Below are 18,441 nucleotides of genomic sequence, written 5' to 3'. Positions count from 1 at the left end.
ATTGAAAACGATACAATATATGTTCACCCACCGACCGCCTCAAGCCTTTTTTGTCGAACATTTACCTTTTATTTGTTGACGGGAAAACTGTGGTTATAAGTTGAAGGAATTTGAGGGACTAGATTTTAATTTAATTATTAAAAAAATTCAAATAATTTTAAATATGCTTATAAAATATGAGGAAAGACAATTTGTCATTTTGAAAGTTGAGATATAAAATTGGAAGAAAAAAAATTCTTGTATTTCACTTAAATCAAGTAGTGTATATATAAATATAATTTTATTTAAATTATATGAAATATTATTCTTATAATTTTAGCTAATTTCTATTTTGTATGAGAAATATTTAACCAAATGAATGATATAATTTTATAACAAAAAACCATTATATATTTCTGTGTTAAAAATGAGGTCAATTTTTAAATTAAAATTTTATTATTCTACGATAAAAATGAGGTAAGTTCTAAAGTACATTAACCCGCCACATTTTTTAAAATAAACTTATCTTGGTGCTTTGACGTAAGGCTCCTAGGTTCCTAGCATAGTTTCTCTTCTATGCAATATAAATCTCGGTCTGTTGCACGTCCCTTTGGTTTATAGCTCACTTTTGCCCCATTTGCTTCAATCATTTGAGTTTCGTGACAATGGCAGACGAGGTAGTTTTACTAGATTTCTGGCCTAGCATGTATGGGATGAGGGTCAAGATTGCGCTGGCCGAGAAGGGGATTAACTATGAGTACAAGGAGCGGAACCTGGGGAAGCACAAGAGCCCTCTGCTTCTGCAGATGAACTCCGTTCATAAGAAGATCTCGGTTCTCATCCACAATGGGAAGCCGGTGTGTGAGTCTCTCGTTATCGTTCAGTACTAGACAAGAAGGACAAGTCTCCATTGCCGCCCTCTGATCCATGCCAGAGAGCTCACGCTGGGTTCTGGGCTGATTTTGTTGATAAAAAAGTACGTTTTTGCTTTTTATTTTTTTAAAGTTATATTTTTTCTTGTGTCATATAAATATTAGCGCAAAACTTACTTTACATTATGATTCTTATTTATTTTTTAAATAAGTAATTAGTTGAGAAAGAGATAAGATTCTTACCACAAATATAGAGCATTATAAAAGATAACATAATTATTGAGCTATTACTTCTGATCCATTAGGTTTCTTAAATAAATTCAAACACATGAAAGCATTGACCAATTTGACACAAACTTTGTTATATTTTCCAAGAACAATTATGTTTAATGCAATCAATTATATATTTGAATTTAATTGAGGTACTAATGTACAATACACAAGGAACCATAACTAAATTTTGTATTAGAAATTATTATTTTATGGATTGAAATGAAAATGAGTTGAACCCATGTTTTAAGAGATTACTAACATGTCATTGGACAAAAAAGAAGAAGGAAAAATTAAACTTTTCCACCCTAAATTATTACCCTAGTTACACATAACTCTCTGAAATATTGAAACACATGATTAATACCCAAAGTTTTAACTCTATTTCAATGTCCCCTTTGCTATTTGTTTGGATGTTAAGTATGATGAAATTTACTATTTAAAAACTATTTTCCCCTCTCCAAAACATAATGGAAAGAGATAAATTAGTCTTTTAATGCTGAATTTCATTAGTCTTAACAACTAAATAAACTACATGGGGTTAGGTGTAACATATATTTAAATTTGGGGGGATGAAGGTTGATAGTTTAGGGGGTTTAAGTGTAATCGGGTGATAGTTTAAGTGGAAAAATTGTAATTTGTCCAAGAAAGAAAAAAGATGAACTAAATAGGAGGCAAAATATAAATTGATTGTTTCTATTTTCCTTTCATAATGACCATGTTGAATTTTTGGCACCGAATCTAAACCTAGTTTCTGCCTACTCTTGACATTAGTCACCTTATCTTTTCAAGAAGGCCTGGTAGCCTGTTATTTATTTATTTTTTTTGGAAAATTATTATTTCATGCTTTAGCTATACACATATTGTACACACTTGTGTGAAATGCGGAAACCAAATGTCTACATTTTAAAGAAAGTCCACATTTTATACATGATGTGAAAGGAATGTGTATACACAGAGTATGAAACAAACACGGTCCTTTAATTTTTAGGAGAGTTGGGTAGTATGTCTCTCTTTTTATCTCTCACTCACAAGCAAGAATAACTTATATGCTCCATCTCTTGCTCTCTAACTTTCTAATGTTTAAAGACATTCTACTAGTAGATTTTTTTTTGGTTGAATACTATTAGCATATATAGTTTTTGGTATCGTATAATATACGATACATACATCAAGTGAAAAAAAAATTTCATCATAAATATGTACAAACCATGCTTATGAATCATACAATACATAGATGTGTATTGTATGAATCATTTCGTATCGTGTGAATTGTATGTATTGGACAATACATAGAGATTTGGGTTTATTGTTTTTTTTTTGGTGAAAATTTGTGGTCTGATTTGAGTCCAAAAAGTTTCTAGACTTGTTTTTAATACAAAATATTGGGCTACTTGATTGAGCCCAGTAAAAAAATATGTCCATGAGTTTTTTTTTTTTTTTTTTTTTTTTTTTTCCTTTACAAAATTTGTACTACATACATGATACTTTGCTTTCACATTTGTAAATGACAATAAGAAAGATAAAGAAAAAGTAATTGAAACATAGAAGAACAAGAAGAGATAATTTTTTTTTTTTTTTTTTTTTTGATAATGATGAAGAAAATGCTAATGAAAAAAAAATAATTTTATAAGATGATGAAAATGAAGATAACATTTACTTAGATGAAATTAATTCGCAAGATGATGAGAAATAAATTGGCTTATATATTATGTATGTAGGGACTGGGTTTGAGCACTTCTTCTATTAGATGAGTGGACTTAGGCCCAGCTAGCTCAATACAATAAATTTATAGAGAATAGGTTTAAGAACTAGGCCTTAGTGAGGGTTACAACAACTAGGCATGGTTATGAGTGGGTTGAATAACAAGGAAGTGGACTAAAGTGTGAAATTCTGTCCTCGGCTCTCATCCAAGGAGCTTATTGTTCTTATTATATCTTCAGTACTTGGTTAAAAAGGTTTCAAAGATCATACAAATTGCTACCGTATTCTCTCTTTCTAACTCCCCCTCCATCTTTTCCTAGAGGATTTCTTACATTATATATTCCCTTTCAGTTGATCTTGGCCCTCCATTTGTTGATCATGCAGGTCACTACTCGAGTGCTTGTCCCATCAGCCGCCTTCCCAAACCTTTTGTGAGTTGCATCAATCAAGGCAGAATTGTTCAGGGGTCATTTCCTCATTAATGCGGCCAGAACGTTAGTTGTGGGCATTTAATGTGGAGGTGACAGTTTCTCTTTGAATTGCTCCTCCACCATGCTCCTATGACTGACCTACTGTACTTGTCCTTTTTCTTGGGATGCTTTGAAAGGCTACCTTTGATGGCGTGCCGCTCTTCCCTTCTACGATTTCGGTTGGCCAAGAACAGGATTGTCCTCGGCGATGTTTCTTGGCAATTTGGACTTTCTTCGTTCGTCCTTGGGCATTTCTTCCTCCTCGGTGTAGGCCCTGGGCTTAGTATAAAGTGGGCCGGGGTTGCCAAATTCTTTGACTCTACAATAGCCCCTTAAAATCCTGCTATATGGCTCCTCAGATAAAGAGGAGGATTTTGATGTCCTCAGGCCTTTGTCATGGCTTGTCAGGTCTTGTCCTCCGTTAGTGCCAGAATCTTTTCACCTGTCCAAGGCACGTTCCCAGTGCTTCTGTATACGAAGCGCGCCCTCATTAAATTCTGGCAGCTCTATGCTCCCCACATTCAATGATGTGATGGTAATCTAACAGTGGAGATTTCTTTAACTTTATGGGCGGGAAACACTACAAGAAATCTGGATTTAGGTGGCATTTTTTTTAGTGACGTTTTTAAATTCACCACTATAAGTAGTATGTTGTGATGTTTTTAAAAAACGCCACTAAAGAGTGATCCTTTCTCGACGTTTTTCTAAAAACGTTGTTGTAACCCAAAACAATAGCAGTGTTTCTTAAAACGCGCCGCAAAAAGTATAGTTTTAGTGGCATATTTTTTGTTTATAGCGACATTTTTAACCCAGCATATAGTCCAAAAAATTTTGGGGAAACAAGTAGTGACTTTTTGGATAAACATATACGTTTCCCCAAAATTTGTCATTTTCCCATTCAAAATTTCACTGAGTGGGAAAGTTCCCACTGTTTTATCCCTTTTTTTTTGGTCTCCTTTCCTTACACATTTTTTCATTCCTTTTTCTTTCTTATCATTCTTTTTTTTTTTTCCTCAAACAAACTTCCCTTCCCACTTCCATATCCCCCCCCCCCCCACCCTTATTACTTCTTCACACTTAGTCACTACCGCCGCCGCCCTTGCCACTACCGACCCATTGATGTATGAGCTCTTCCCTCTCTAGCCACCACCTGCTGCCACCACCCACTGCCACCACTATTCTTTTTTCCCTCTTTTTTGGTGTTCAAGTTTCTTTAAAGTGTTTTTGTGTTTTAGCTTATGGGTTTGCTTTGATTTGGTTTTTCTTTAATGGGTCATGGAGTCTTTGTATTTTGACTTATGAATTTGCTTTGATTTAGTTTTTTTTTTAATAGGTCATGGAACTTTTGTGCTAATTTTTGTTGTTTGCTTGTTTTTGTTGGCGTTTGGTATAGAAAACTCTTATTCAAATTTGGATTTTTGAGCAAAAAGACCTGAGCATCAAAGGCTGAATTATTGTAAGTTTATGTACAAGTTTGTAAATCTTGTTTTTTTTTTTTTTCTACAGTTTTTTTGTAGTGTGTAGATTTTGAATTTTTTTGTTATTAGTTTTGAGGTTTAGCTAGCTTGAAATTAATTTTTTTTAAAAGCTCACTACCCACTAATGTGTAAATAATCTCAACTAAATGCTCTTTATATGTGTGTCTATATATATATATATATATATATACATATCTATATATTGTTACTAAATTTTCATGCACCATGACTCATTAACATTGGACATTTGATATTGTGGAATAATGATGATAGGTCTATTTGATCTATTACAAGCTTATGGCAAGCATATGTTAGTTATTGTTGAATTTTCAGTAGGTTTATATAGCATTTTTAATATTTTAAAAGAAAAATAATGAGTAGGTTTTGTGACGTTTTAAAAATGTAACTAAAAAGCAAAAGGACAAATGCTTTTGCGACGTTTTTGAAACGTTGCTATTGGTGTGATTATTTGTGGCATTTTATAAACGTCGCTAAATGTATTTTCCTACATCATGTACGAAAATGTTATATTATTTAGTGATGTTTTATAAAACGTCACTAAAAGTTTCTAATTAAAGAGTAATATATAGTGACGTTTTTTCGAAACGTCGCAATAGACCTATAGCGACCGCACTATTGTGACGTTTTCGAACGTAAAAAAAAAAAAAAAAAAAAAAAAAAAAAAAAAAAAAAAAAAAAAAAAACCATCGCTGTAAACCATTTGTGTCTATAACGATATTTTTTAGGTTTTTAGTGACGTTTTACAAATGTCGCCTAAACCCAGATTTATTGTAGTGAAAATCTGCACGGTTACTTTTAATTGGAGGTATAAATACCCATTTGAACCGATTTGCCTCTTTACTTTTACACTTAAGAGTTCTTGTGCACATATTCTGAGTTCGGTCAAATCTCCAGCCAAACTCATGTCTCTTTTCAGTATAAAAAGCCTGTCCAAGGAGCTTTTCCTCATTTCTGTAAGTTTTCTTCTCTCTCTAACTCATGTTTTCTCTCTTCTAAGTTTCTTTTCCTCTTATTCCTCTCTTTCTTTCGTCCTTCCCTGAGTCTTTTAGCCGTTTCTAGGGATGGGTAAGTTTAAAAAGTTGGTTGAGTCTGAAAAGGCAACAGAGAAATTCGTTGCCGATTATAGGATACCTAGTAATGTAGGTTTGAGATACTGTGAAGAAGGGGAGTGGCATTTTAGGAGGCAAGAGGGTGAAGTAGTGATTCCCATAATCGCCTTCATAAAAGGTGGTATGAGAATCCCTATGGGGCTGGTGATGAGGAACTACCTTAGGCATTTCCAATTAGCTCCCACCCAGTGCGCTACCAATGTGTTTAGGATCCTAAGTTGCGTGGACGCCTTAAACAAGAAAATGGGGTTGAGATTAACCCATCACGATGAAAACTGATGCTACAACCTCCAACACCTAAAGGGTAAATCCTATTATATGAAATCGAGGGATGATAAGGTTCGGCTTATTCAGTGCCTCCCCGAGTCCAGCAAAGGGTTAAATAAGGACTTTCTCATCGTGTCTGGGGAGTGGCACGACGACCTTCATTGTTCGACAGAGGAGGGGGCACTAGGTGGGGTATTTAGAGGGAGAGGGTTAATCTTTTGTGTTATCATAGTTTGCATTGTTCGGTTGCTAATATGAATATGTTTTCTTTTTTTGCAAATCCACAAGCCTTTGAACGACATTTTCACTTAGTCAACCGGGAAGATTTGGAAACCATCCTTAAGGCGGAGGTCTTTGTGAATGAAGCTGACAACCAAGTCAAAGCCGCTCACAAGATCCTCAGGTACGATCCCATCCAGAAATTAGTCTCGGCTCCGAAGTACATGATCAGAGCTAAAGATCCTCGGCTTCACAGCATCATCATAGCAGAACACGGGTTCTTGCTTCTCGAAGGATCTCTTGTCCCAAAAGGTGTTCCGTTGGCAGGCCTTTCTTCATCCCATCAAGCTGTAAAGGCCGAGGGAGGAAGAGTAGAAAGCGAAGAAAAGGTCGCTGATTTAGGTCCGTCTGAGGACGAATTTGGTGTATTCGACCAAGTTAATCTATCTGAGGATCCCTCTGGTGACTTGGGCAAACCTAATTTGACTGAAGCGGATCTCTTATCAGTAGGGACTTCTTCTCAGGCTGAAATAGGTTTTAAGAGAAAACCTCCAACCAACTTTTTCGACCTACTTAAGGGCCAACTGGGGAAGGACGTGCCAGGGAAGCCACAATCTAAGCTTCCTCCTCCTCCACCCAAGCTTCAGCCTGTTCAGACCAGGTCATCTTCCACCCAATCAAAGTCATTATCTCCACAGTCCAAACTTCCTCCTCCTCCTTAGCCGACTTTGCCTCCTCAGCCAGAGCCTGCTGATCCAAAAAGGAAGAGGGCTTCCAAAGGCAAAAAACCCATGATGGAGGGAAATCTCGCTCATCTTAGGAGGAAAATGAAGCCCGATGAGCTTCAAAACAACTAAAAATCGGGCACTAGGGCCAAGAAGAAGAAGTCACCACACAGTCCGAGCCCCAGGCTGTCTCTCTGCCCCAATGCTCCATGGGGAGCCTTTGATGGACAACGCCTCCCTCAGGGACTTCTGAGGGGGTGAAGGCACCTATGTGGCCGATGCGCTGGAGAGGTCCCTGCTACTTCCTGTCGATATGGCCGAGTTGGGGAATTTGAGGAGGCAGGAGGTCTTCCTCAACCTCAAAAGGTACTTGGGCATGTTAAGACTTCTAACACTTATGACTCCGTTGAATTTTGTTCTTTGGTTTCTAACTTATCGTCTACTTGTTTCAATTGGCAGGCCATCTAGGCCACCTATAGATTGGAAGAGGTAGCCAACAACCAGAGCAGGGCCTTGGAGCTCGAGCATGACAGATGCCTGGATGCTACACGGACCCTTAAAAACTCTGAGGCCGATCTCTTGAAAGCAAGGGAGGATCTAAAGGAAATGACAAGGGCCAGAGATAGCACTGAATCAGGCCTAGCTGGCACTTAAAAATAGCCCGAAGACCAGACGAAGGCTTACTCGAAACTGAGGATCAGCTGAAGATTGCTAAGGAGCAAATCACTGATCTAAAGAAGAAGCTGATTGAGGCAAAGGGGGCTAAGAATGTCATGGAGTGGGCTAGGGATGAAGCCTTGAGGGCTAAGATAGAGGCGGAGTTCGCCAGGACAAAGGCTGAGAGCTCTAAGGAGAAAGCTAAGGAGGAGGCTTTTGCCTTGGGAGTGGCTAAGACCCAGGCCACTCTTAAAGCTCAAGTACTTGTGGTATGCAGGCTCTATTGTTCCCAGGTTTGGAATGAAGCCTTGAAACGAGCTAAGGTCGAGGCATCATCAGATCCGTGGAAGGTGGAGAATGTATACTACCCTTCTACCATAAGGGAAACTGCCCCCTCTAGCTTCGAGGTTGAGGTTGCTCCTGAGGAGGCTGAGACTACTTGATCTAAAGCTGCTCTAGCTATAACCGCTCCTGATGAGCCAACCAATGAGAGTGAGCTTTCTGGGGCAACAGAAACAAATGAAGGCCTGAACCCTGAAGTGCCCCGAAAGGCAGCAGAGTCTATAGCTGATGCACAAGCCCCTCATGCTAAGGATTCAGCTCTCCTAGTTGAGCCCCTTCAGACTATTCCCCCAAGTGAGGGCTCTAAGGATCCTGAGACCGTCTCTACTCAGCTTTCCAAGGAAGGAATCAAGATAAAGTTGAAGAAATAGGCCATCTTGGCTGGCTTTTGTTTTAGTTTTGCCCCTTTTTTTTTCTTTTTTTTTAACATTGGAATTATTTTAATGAGACCTTTAGATTAAATGTACGAAATTCCTTTTTTTTTTTACATTATGTTTTTATTGTTATTATTATTATTATTATTTATTATTATTTTTTTTTATATAGACCATTTGATAAGGGTAGGCTGCAGTGGCAAGATTCGGGCTGAGTAGATGATCCGAGGTACTGAGCGTATACCTAGGCTATATTTGCAATTTGCACGAATGCTTGATCTTGTTAATTTCTTCAAAGGTTGTGGTCCGAGGATTCGCCCAACATTTGGATTCTACTTACCACCTAAGCTGTTGCTGGAAGTAGCTAGTTTCCCTATAGGTTTGAGTCCGAGGACCATGCAAGACCTTAGTTCTATCTAGTACTTAGATTTTTCTAGAAGTAACTAGTTTCCCCATAGGTTTGAGTCTGAGAGCCATGCAAGACCTTGGTTTTGTCTAGTACTTATATTTTTCTGGAAGTGACTAGTTTCTCCATAGGTTTGAGTCTGAGGACCATGCAAGACCTTGGTTCTGTCTAATACTTAGATTTTTCTGGAAGTAATTAGTTTCCCCATAGGTTTGAGTCCGAGGACCATGCAAGACCTTGGTTCTGTCTAGTACTTAGATGGTTGCCAAAATACAAGACATATAATCATAATAGACTTAAAATTTGAATTAGAGAAATGCTCTTATTAATAATAATACCTTATCAGGTTATTTACATTCCATGGACGAGGTATAGCTTTTTCATCTAAGTCTTTTAAGTAGTATGCACCTATTCCTGCTACTGAAGTAATTCAGTACGGTCCTTTTTAATTGGGTTCCAGCTTTCCTCAGGATGGGTTATTGGCAGCACCTACAGCTTTCCTCAACACTAAGTCTCCTGGTGCTAGTGGTTTCAGCTTCACATTGGCATCATATCCCTGCTTGAGCTTTTGGTGGTAATAGGCCGACTGGATCACTGTCTTTTCTCTTCGTTCATCGATCAGATTTAGGCTCTTCCCTAGTAGTTCATCATTATTGTTGGGAGTGAAGGAGCTCGTCCTCAGCGTTGGGAAGCTTGCCTCTAGAGGGATAACAGCCTCGGCCCCATAGGTCATAGCAAAAGGTGTCTCCCCTGTTGACCATCGTGGTGTAGTCCGGTAAGTCCATAAGACGTGTGACAGCTTTTCTACCTATCTTCCCTTGGCATCATCTAGTCTCTTCTTAAGCCCATTGACTATGACCTTGTTGAAAGCCTTGGCCTGTCCATTTCCCTGAGGATAAGTTGGAGTTGAGTACCTGTTTGTGATCCCCAGTTCGTAACAATATCTTTTGAAGGCTTTACTGTCAAATTGGAGTCCATTATCTGAAATGAGGGTACGAGGGACCCCGAATAATAATATTTCTCCAGATGAATTTCTTAGCATCCACATCTCTGATGCTGGCCAATGGCTTAGCTTCGACCCATTTGGTGAAGTAATCTGTGCTGACCAATAGATATCTCTTATTTCCTGTTGCCTTGGGGAAAGGGCCTACAATATCCAAGCCCCATTGGGTAAACGGCCATGGACTAGACAAAGGGTTGAGGACCCCTCTTGGCTGATGAATATTTGGGGCAATCCTTTGACACTGGTCACATTTCTTAACATATTCTGGGGCTTTCTTTTGCATCCCTGGCCACCAATATCCTTGGGTAATGGCTCGGTGTGACAGAGATCTTCCTCCTATGTGACTCCCACAGATCCTTTCGTGCAGCTCTTCAAGCAGTAATTCTAATGTTTCAGGGTGAATACACAGTAAATATGGCCCAGAATAAGTGCGCTTATACAGTTTGTGGTTCTCAGACAACCAAAATCATGGAGCGTTTCTTCGTATTTTTTTCAGCCTCTAACTTCTCCTCGGGCAGGATATCATCTTTGAGGAATCTCACTATAGGGTCCATCCAGCTAGGACCCACTCTAACTTGATGGATATGAACCATGCCTTTTGCAACATCATTCGCTCTATCTAGATGCTCGACAAGAATAATTCGAGGCAGACCCTTACCTAGAAGGTAGCAAGCATGGCCAATGAATTATGCATGGGTGTTTCCACTTCTGGAGGCGTGTGACAAGTTGAAAAGATAGAAGTCTGACTGCAAGCATTTGACCTGGCTTAAGTACTCTTGGATCCTCGCATCTTTGGCTTTCAACTCTCCCTTTACCTATCCCACTACCAATCTCGAGTCCAAGAACATCTCTACTGCTTTTCCTTCCATTTTCTGCACCATGGCCATTCCTTAACAAGGTCTTATACTCAGCTTTGTTATTCATGGCCGAGAACCCAAGTCTTAGGGATTTCTCTATGATAGTCTTCTTAGGAAATACTAGGACTAGCCCCATTTTGGACCCCCTTTGATTTGTTGCGCCATCAACGAACACCTTCCAACATGAGGGTCCTGGTATAGAGATTACCCCAACCGATTTTCTATCCATGTTTCGCTCCTCTGCTACTATTTCTACTAGTGATTCAGCAAATTTGGCCACCAAGTCAGCTAGGACCTAGCCTTTTATAGAGGTCCGAGGCATGTACTTGATGTCAAAAGCTCCCAGAATTATGCTCCATATGGCAATCCTTTCAGTGTAATCGGTAGTCTGAAGTACGGGCTTCAAAGGTAGTTGGGTTAGAACAACCACTGTGTGGGCTTGGAAATAATGGGGAAGCTTTCACGTAGCATAGACCATAGCTAGTATGGCTTTCTCCAAGGGTAAGTATCTGACCTCAGCTTCATGTAGCAACTTTCTCATGTAATAGATTGGCTTTCGAAGGCCATTGTCATCCCGTATTAGCACCAAGCTCACAACATGAGGGACCACAACAATATATGTGTATAGGACTTCATCGGCCTCAAGACTGGACATGATAGGAGGCCGGGATAGGTGCTCCTTGAGTTGCTGGAAGGCCACCGTACAGTCCTTGGACCACTCAAATCCTTTCCACTTGTTGATCAAGAGATAGAATGGTCTACATCTATCCACCGACCTGAAAATGAATCGATTCAGGGCTGTGATCATTCCAGTAAGATTTTGGACCTCCTTGGCATTTTGTGGTGGTTTTAAATCATTAATAGCCTTGATCTGGTCAGGGTTAACCTCAATTCTCCTATGAGTAACCATGTAGCCTAAAAACTTGCCTGATCCTATGTCAAATGAGCATTTGGAAGCATTTAGGTGCAACTTGTGCTTCCTTATGACATAAAAGGTGTTGTCAAGGTCTCCTAAATGCTCGGACACCACTTTACTCTTTACCACCATATCATCAACATAGATTTCGATGCTCTTGCCCAACTGCGATTCAAACATTCTCTTCATTATCCTTTGATAAGTGGACTCTACATTCTTCAGACCAAACGACATTACCTTGTAATGGTAGTTCCCAATAGGTGTCATAAAGGCTGTCTTCTCCTGATCCTCTAGGGCTAGTGGTATTTGATGATAGCCTTGAAAGGCATCTAAGAAGCTCATCTGAGAATGGCTCGCTATTGCATCCACCAGTTGGTCTATCCGAGGCATGGGGAAAGGGTCTTTTGGGCATGCTTTATTTAAGTCCGTGAAGTCTACACAAACCTGCCATTTTTCACTTTTCTTCTTGACCACCATGGTGTTGGCCAACCATTCGGGGTAAAAAACCTCTTTGATAGCCCCTGCACGCTTAAGTTTCACCACTTCGTCCCTAATTGCATCGGCGTGCTCTCTTAATGGGCACCGGGGTGGCTGCTTCTTAGGAGTGATGGATGGGTTGACATTGAGATGGTGACAGATGATGGCTGGATCAATCCCTAGAGCATCGTAGGCATCCCATGCAAATACGTCAATATTTTTTTTGAAAAATTCAATTAACTCCTCCTTCTCCTGAAGAGGCAGTTGAGCCCCTACCTAAAAGAACTTCTCCGGGTCACCACCAATGACCACCTTCTCTAAATCTTTGCATTTTGCCTCCTCGGTAGCTATATCAAGAGGCGACACCGAGGCCTTTGATTGCTATAAGTTCTTTTCAGCAGAGGCCGAGGACTCCGCATCAAGCCAATGTGAGATGGCAGCCACCACACACTGCATTGCCATGGATTAGCAACCATGGATTTTGAGAACTTGGTCCCCTGACGGGAATTTCACCTTCTGATGCAAGGAGGAGGCAACAGCCCCCATGGTATGGAGCTAGGGCCTACCGATAATGGCTGTATAGGGAGAGTAGGTGTCCATCACGATAAAATTCACCTCCACTATCTCTGGGCTAGTTTGGATGGGTAGCCTAATCATGCCCTTTGGAATAACAAGCTTCCCATCGAAGCTCATCAAAGGAGAGTTATAGGGCATTAAATCTTCCAGTTTTAACCTCAGCCTCTTGTAAAGGTCAAGGTACATAACCTCAGCCCCACTGCCACTATCCATCATCACTCTTTTCACATTGTAGTCCCCGATTCTGAGAGTGATCAACAGCGCATCGTCATGGGGCTGGGTGGTTCCAATCTTGTCTTCTTCTAAAAAACTCAAGATTGGGTGAAAATTCATTCTGGACTTCTTCGGCTCTGGCTGGGACTCTTCGGTAGGCCGCTGAGCCACAGATAACACTTATGAAGGGCGCGTGCCTCTTCTTCCTAGTGCGGCCAAGATTACATTGATCGTCCCTACGGGTGGCCTTAGGGCAGTATCTCTCTAGGGTTCTTGATGGGTCTTACCCTGATGACCATTGGAATAATGCAGAAGGTGCTTCAGCTTTCCTTCTAGGACTAGTTGGTCCAGATAGTTCAAGTGGTTCCTGCAGTTCTCCATGGTATGTCCGTAGTCTTAGTGGTATTGGTAAAAAAAAGTTCTGATTGTGCCTCGTGGACTCTCCCGCCATCTTATTCGGCCACTTAAAGTATGGATCATTCTTGATTTTCTCCAACATTCGATGTACTGGTTCTCGGAATGCAGTATTGACAGTCTATGTGTTGGTTACTCCGGATTACCCTGTGAAATCTCTCCTCGGGTGGTTGTTGTTATATCGGTCCGATCTGAAATCCTTCCTCTCCTAAGGGATAACCTTTTCTTTTCCCTTACCTTGCAGCTAGTCTTCCTCTACTTGTTTATACTTGTTGATCTAATCCATCAGTTGGCGCACACTGGTGGCAGGCTTGACAGTTAGAGACTTCCTCAAGCCGTGCTCAGCTGGGAGACTATTTTTAAAGGTGCTGATGGCAACATGCATGGATAACGACAATAACACACTCAAAAGCTGAAGAGCTCTGCTATTTGTAATGAAACGAGAGCTAAAGGCTTGGGTTAACTGCCTATATGAATCTATGGAATTTGTCTTTAAGCCGTTGAACCACCTCATTGCCACTGGTCCCAAGCTAGATGGGAAAACCTTGCACATCAGTGCCTCGTTTTTAGAATGGACAGTCATCCTTTGGTTAAATTGGCTTACATGCTCCACGGGGTCTGTTTTGCCATTATAAATGGTGAAGGTTGGCTGTTGGAATCGTCGAGGAAGTGTAGCCCCTTCTATGTGGCGTGTGAAAGGTGATTTGGAGAGTTGATCCAGTACCCTGCTCATGGCATCATTTCCTAAGCCCTTAGGAGATGGGCTTTTATGTTTACGCCTTCGGTAGTGCTCTTCTTCGTGAGAGAAGGTCTCAGTTGGAGGAGTTCTCGATCTTTGCCTATAGTCATCATCGCTTTCATCATCAGAGGGCATGTCGGGGCTAGAATAAGATTGTCTTCATTGTGCATGGCGTAGCTTTCTCTTCAAGAAGTCTATCTCTCACTACATGGCATGCTTATCATTCTGTCTCTGGGATACGTGACTCCTAACTTCTTCTAGGTGCATGGCCCGGTTGGTATTTTGTCTCTGGAGCACGTGACTGCTCACACAAGACTGGCTTCTACTAGTTTGAGTGGTGTGCACACTTCCCTCTCGAAACCTTCCATTCTTTTCATTTTGATCACGCTCAGGGTTAGGAAAGTTACCCTGTTATTAGGATCTAGCCAGTTCAGGCTGATGGAAGCCTGCCTGATGAGGGCCTGATCCTGCCATGCTTGATTGTTGCCCTTACTAAGCACAAATTCTTCCCATATACGGCGCCAATTATAGGGATTGGGTTTGAGCACTTCTTCTATCAGATGAGTGGACTCAGGCTCAACTAGCCCAATACAATAAATTTATAGAGAATGGGTTTAAGAACTAGGCCTTAGTGAGGGTTACAACAACTAGGCATGGTTATGAGAGGGTTGAATAACAAGGACATGGACTAAAGTGTGAAATTCTGTCCTCGACCCTCATCCAAGGAGCTTATTGTTCTTATTATTTCTTCAGGTCTTGGTGATGACTTGCATAATTGAGTGTAATTTATCACTCCTCAACTTTAAACTTTAGTCTAATTTTATTTATTTATTTATTTTTTTGTTGATTTTAGACTTCATTATTGTTATTTAAATTTTATTTCAGATTTGAAGAAAATGAAGATTTACTCAAATAAAGAGACATGAAGCAGCTGAAAAAGGTTTTGAGTTGAACACTTAGGCTGAAAAAGGGCAATACGAAGTGGCTAAAGGCAGAAAGAACGCTGGAGGAAAAAAGAAGGCAGCCGAAACAGGAAAAAAAGAAAAAAAAAAAAAGAAAGGCAGCTGCTGAACAGTAAAGAAGAAAGGTGTGCTGAAGCAGAAAGAGAGGGCTGGAACAGAGAATTTTTCAGCATTTATTTTCTGTCCAATCTTCTCAAAAAAAATTATGGTGAACTCGTTTGTGTTGGATTTAATTTTTAGCATGAACTAAAATTTCTTTATTCTAGGAAAACGATGTAATCTAGTTTCGAACTAGGCTTGTTTTTCTATGTTAATTTGAACAAATTATCTTCATGTTTGTCTGATTTATTCTAAGCTTATTGCTTCTAATTAACTGGCCATTAATTAGATGATTTTAATCTTGTGATTTGCTGTCGAAAGAGGGGATTATAAGATAGATCTTGAATATTTCAGCATAGGTAAATATAGAGATCGAAAGACTTGTATGAACCTATGTAGTATTAAAATCATTGGTTTTAATGCTTTCTTACTTTATTAAATTGCATACTCTTGTGTAAATTGATGAACAAGATTGTTTCCAATTGACTATCGAAAGAGGCTTTTGGATGAGTTTGGAGATTGCTAACAAACAGAAAGAATTAAATTCAATTAGCTAGATGAGTAAAGCATAGTGAGGGATTAGGTGAAATCGATTTCCTAGAAGTTTCTTTCTCATTAAGTTGATTTTCAAGCAACATCTTTCTTTTCCTTTGCATATCTTTTATTTAAATTAATTTTATTTTGAATTCCAATTACTAAAACCTTAGTGACTTCTCTAGATAAAATCAAGATTAGAATAATTTTGGTATTTGTCAAAAGTAAGTTACCTATCCCTGAGGACGATACTCTTCTCATCACTTTACTATAAAACTACGATACTGTGCACTTGCAGTTTTGCACCGTTCACTTGGTTATAAAGGTTTCAAAGATCATACAAATTGCTACCGTATTCTCTCTTTCTAACTCCCCCTCCCTCTTTTCTTGGAGGATTTCTTACATTATATATCCCCTTTCAATTGATCTTGGCTCTCCATTTATTGATCATGTAGGTCACTACTCGAGTGCTTATCCCATTAGCCGCCTTCCCAAGTCTTCTGTGAGTTGCAGCAACCAAGATAGCACTGTTCAGGGGTCATTTCCATATTAATGCGACCAGAACGTTAGTTGTGAGCATTTAATGCGGAGGTGACAGTTTCTCCTCGAATTGATCCTCCACCATGCTTTCATGGCTGACCTACTATACTTGTCCTTTTTCTTAGGATGCTTTGGGAGGCTGCCTTTGATAGCGTGCCGCTCTTCCCTTCTATGATCTCGATTGGCCGAGAACCGGATTGTCCTTGGCGATGTTTCTTGGCAATTTGGACTTTCTTTGTTCGTTCTCGGGTATTTCTTCCTCCTCGGCGTAGGCCCTGGGCTTAGTATAAAGTGGGCCGGGGTTGCCAAATTCTTTGACCCCACAATGTATAATGTATTATTACTTTTGATTTTTTTGATCAATTTGAATGTGTATGTTATGAATATATTTTGATTTGATATATTTGGTTAGTTTTATTAAATATTATTATATACGTGATGAATTAAATTAGTCATTACTTGAATATATTCCGATTTTTTAATAAATCTCATATATAAATTATTAAGTATCTATGTATTTTTACAATAGATATTGTGAGGGCAGGTAAACCAAGCACCTTTTTTGGTTAAGGGCCATGCTCGAGGATAAGTTGGTACCCGAGGATGGTTAAAGGGTCCATGCAAACCTAAGCCAGAAGGTTGAAGAGAAAAGATAAAACTAACAAAGCAACTGAGGTTCCTGAGGATTAAAACTAGCTCAGGAGTGCTTTAGGAAGTCAACCCTTTTGGAAAGATGAGCTTTAGGGGAAGTAGCAGAGCTGTACCAACAATAGAAGTAGGAAATATCTGGGAAGGAGATTGCCACCATCATATTAAATGTACTGCACCAACTGATCTGGCCGTATTTATGGAGAAATGACACCTGAACAGTGTCATCCTAGCTCACAGCCCTTCTTATTACCTCTAAAAGGGCCTTGATGGGACAAGCATCCAAAGGATTTCCTAGAAATTGAACAGGTAGAAGGTTGAGATGTATTAAGAATGGACTATATAAGGAAATGGCTTCCATAAAAAGGGGGTGGTAATCTAAAAGAGAAAAAGAACAGAGAGAAGAACACCTTGTAACCAGAGAAACTTGACCAAATATAAGACTATTACATCCTTAGACTAAATCGAGGAGTGATATTTTGGACCATTTGTGTGTTAAATCCTATTGTCTTAAACCCAATCTAGTTAAACCCAATCGAGGAGTGATATTTTGGACCATTTGTAGGATCTACTCTCTAACAAATTTATTGTTTTGGGCTTGTTGGGCTAACTTCCACTGTTCTTGGTGGGCCAAGGTTCCAAATCCAGTCCTTATAGATATAAAAATAAAAAATCAATTTATGCTATGATTTACATTTTCACTATGACTACTAGTAGACTTGATTTGAAAATAAATATTTCAGCATTAATTGTTCATTCATTTTGGAAAAGTGATGATACAATGTTGGTGTAAATGTAGGTGTACGATGTTCAAAATAGGATATGTACCACAAAAGGAGAACGGCAAGACATAGTAAAGAAGGAATTTATTGCAAATTTTTAGATATTAGAGTGAGAGCTGGGTGACAAGCCTTACTTTGGAGGTGAAACATTTGGGTTTGTAGATCTTGTTTTGATTACTACCTCTAGTTGTGCCTCTGAAATGTTTGGCAAATTTAGTATAGGAGAAGAGTGCCCCAAGATTATTGCATGGGCATAGAGGTGCAAGCAAAAGGATAGTGTTGCCAAGAGTCTTCCTGACCAAAAGAAGATTTATGAATTTTTTGTGTAGTTGAGGAAGACGCTTGGCTCGAACTAGAGTAATTAGGCTCGAGTGTGAAAGTGTTAGCATACACTCATCAATAAGTGTAGGGACACACCTAACTATTGTGTCAAGTTGTGTTTAGTGCATAAAAAAAGTAGTATCATCGATAAACCTATATAAAAGTGATATTACTTTTATCACAAGTTGCCAACTTAATAAAGTGTGAAACTGGGTGTCCATAAAATTGTTGTATTGGCATGGCTTTTGACCATCATGCAATATATTGTTTGTTGCATTTTGTATATATTTTTAGCTTGGGCTTTTATCATTGGAGTTTGTTGCCTTGTTAGAGCATCCACATTGGTGGTGTTAAATAGCTATATTACTATTTTCAGCACCACCCATGGTTGTCAAAATTGCGATTTGGATTGTAGGATCGCATGATTTTACGATTCTACCTGACCAAAATGTTTAGGATCGCACTAG

At 39.4% G+C, this 18,441-nt stretch overlaps 1 pseudogene; it reads left to right on the top strand.

Annotated features, from left to right (window-relative positions):
* Positions 1-644: 644 nt before the first annotated feature.
* Positions 645-18,009, top strand: LOC115983389 (annotated as a pseudogene).
* The last annotated feature ends 432 nt before the right edge of the window (positions 18,010-18,441 follow it).

The sequence above is a fragment of the Quercus lobata genome, chromosome 4 (assembly GCF_001633185.2).
Source record: "Quercus lobata isolate SW786 chromosome 4, ValleyOak3.0 Primary Assembly, whole genome shotgun sequence".
In the NCBI taxonomy this organism is placed as follows: Eukaryota; Viridiplantae; Streptophyta; class Magnoliopsida; order Fagales; family Fagaceae; genus Quercus; species Quercus lobata.
The sequence above is the reverse complement of the archived record's forward strand: the minus strand, read 5'-3'. Positions and strand labels throughout refer to the sequence as shown.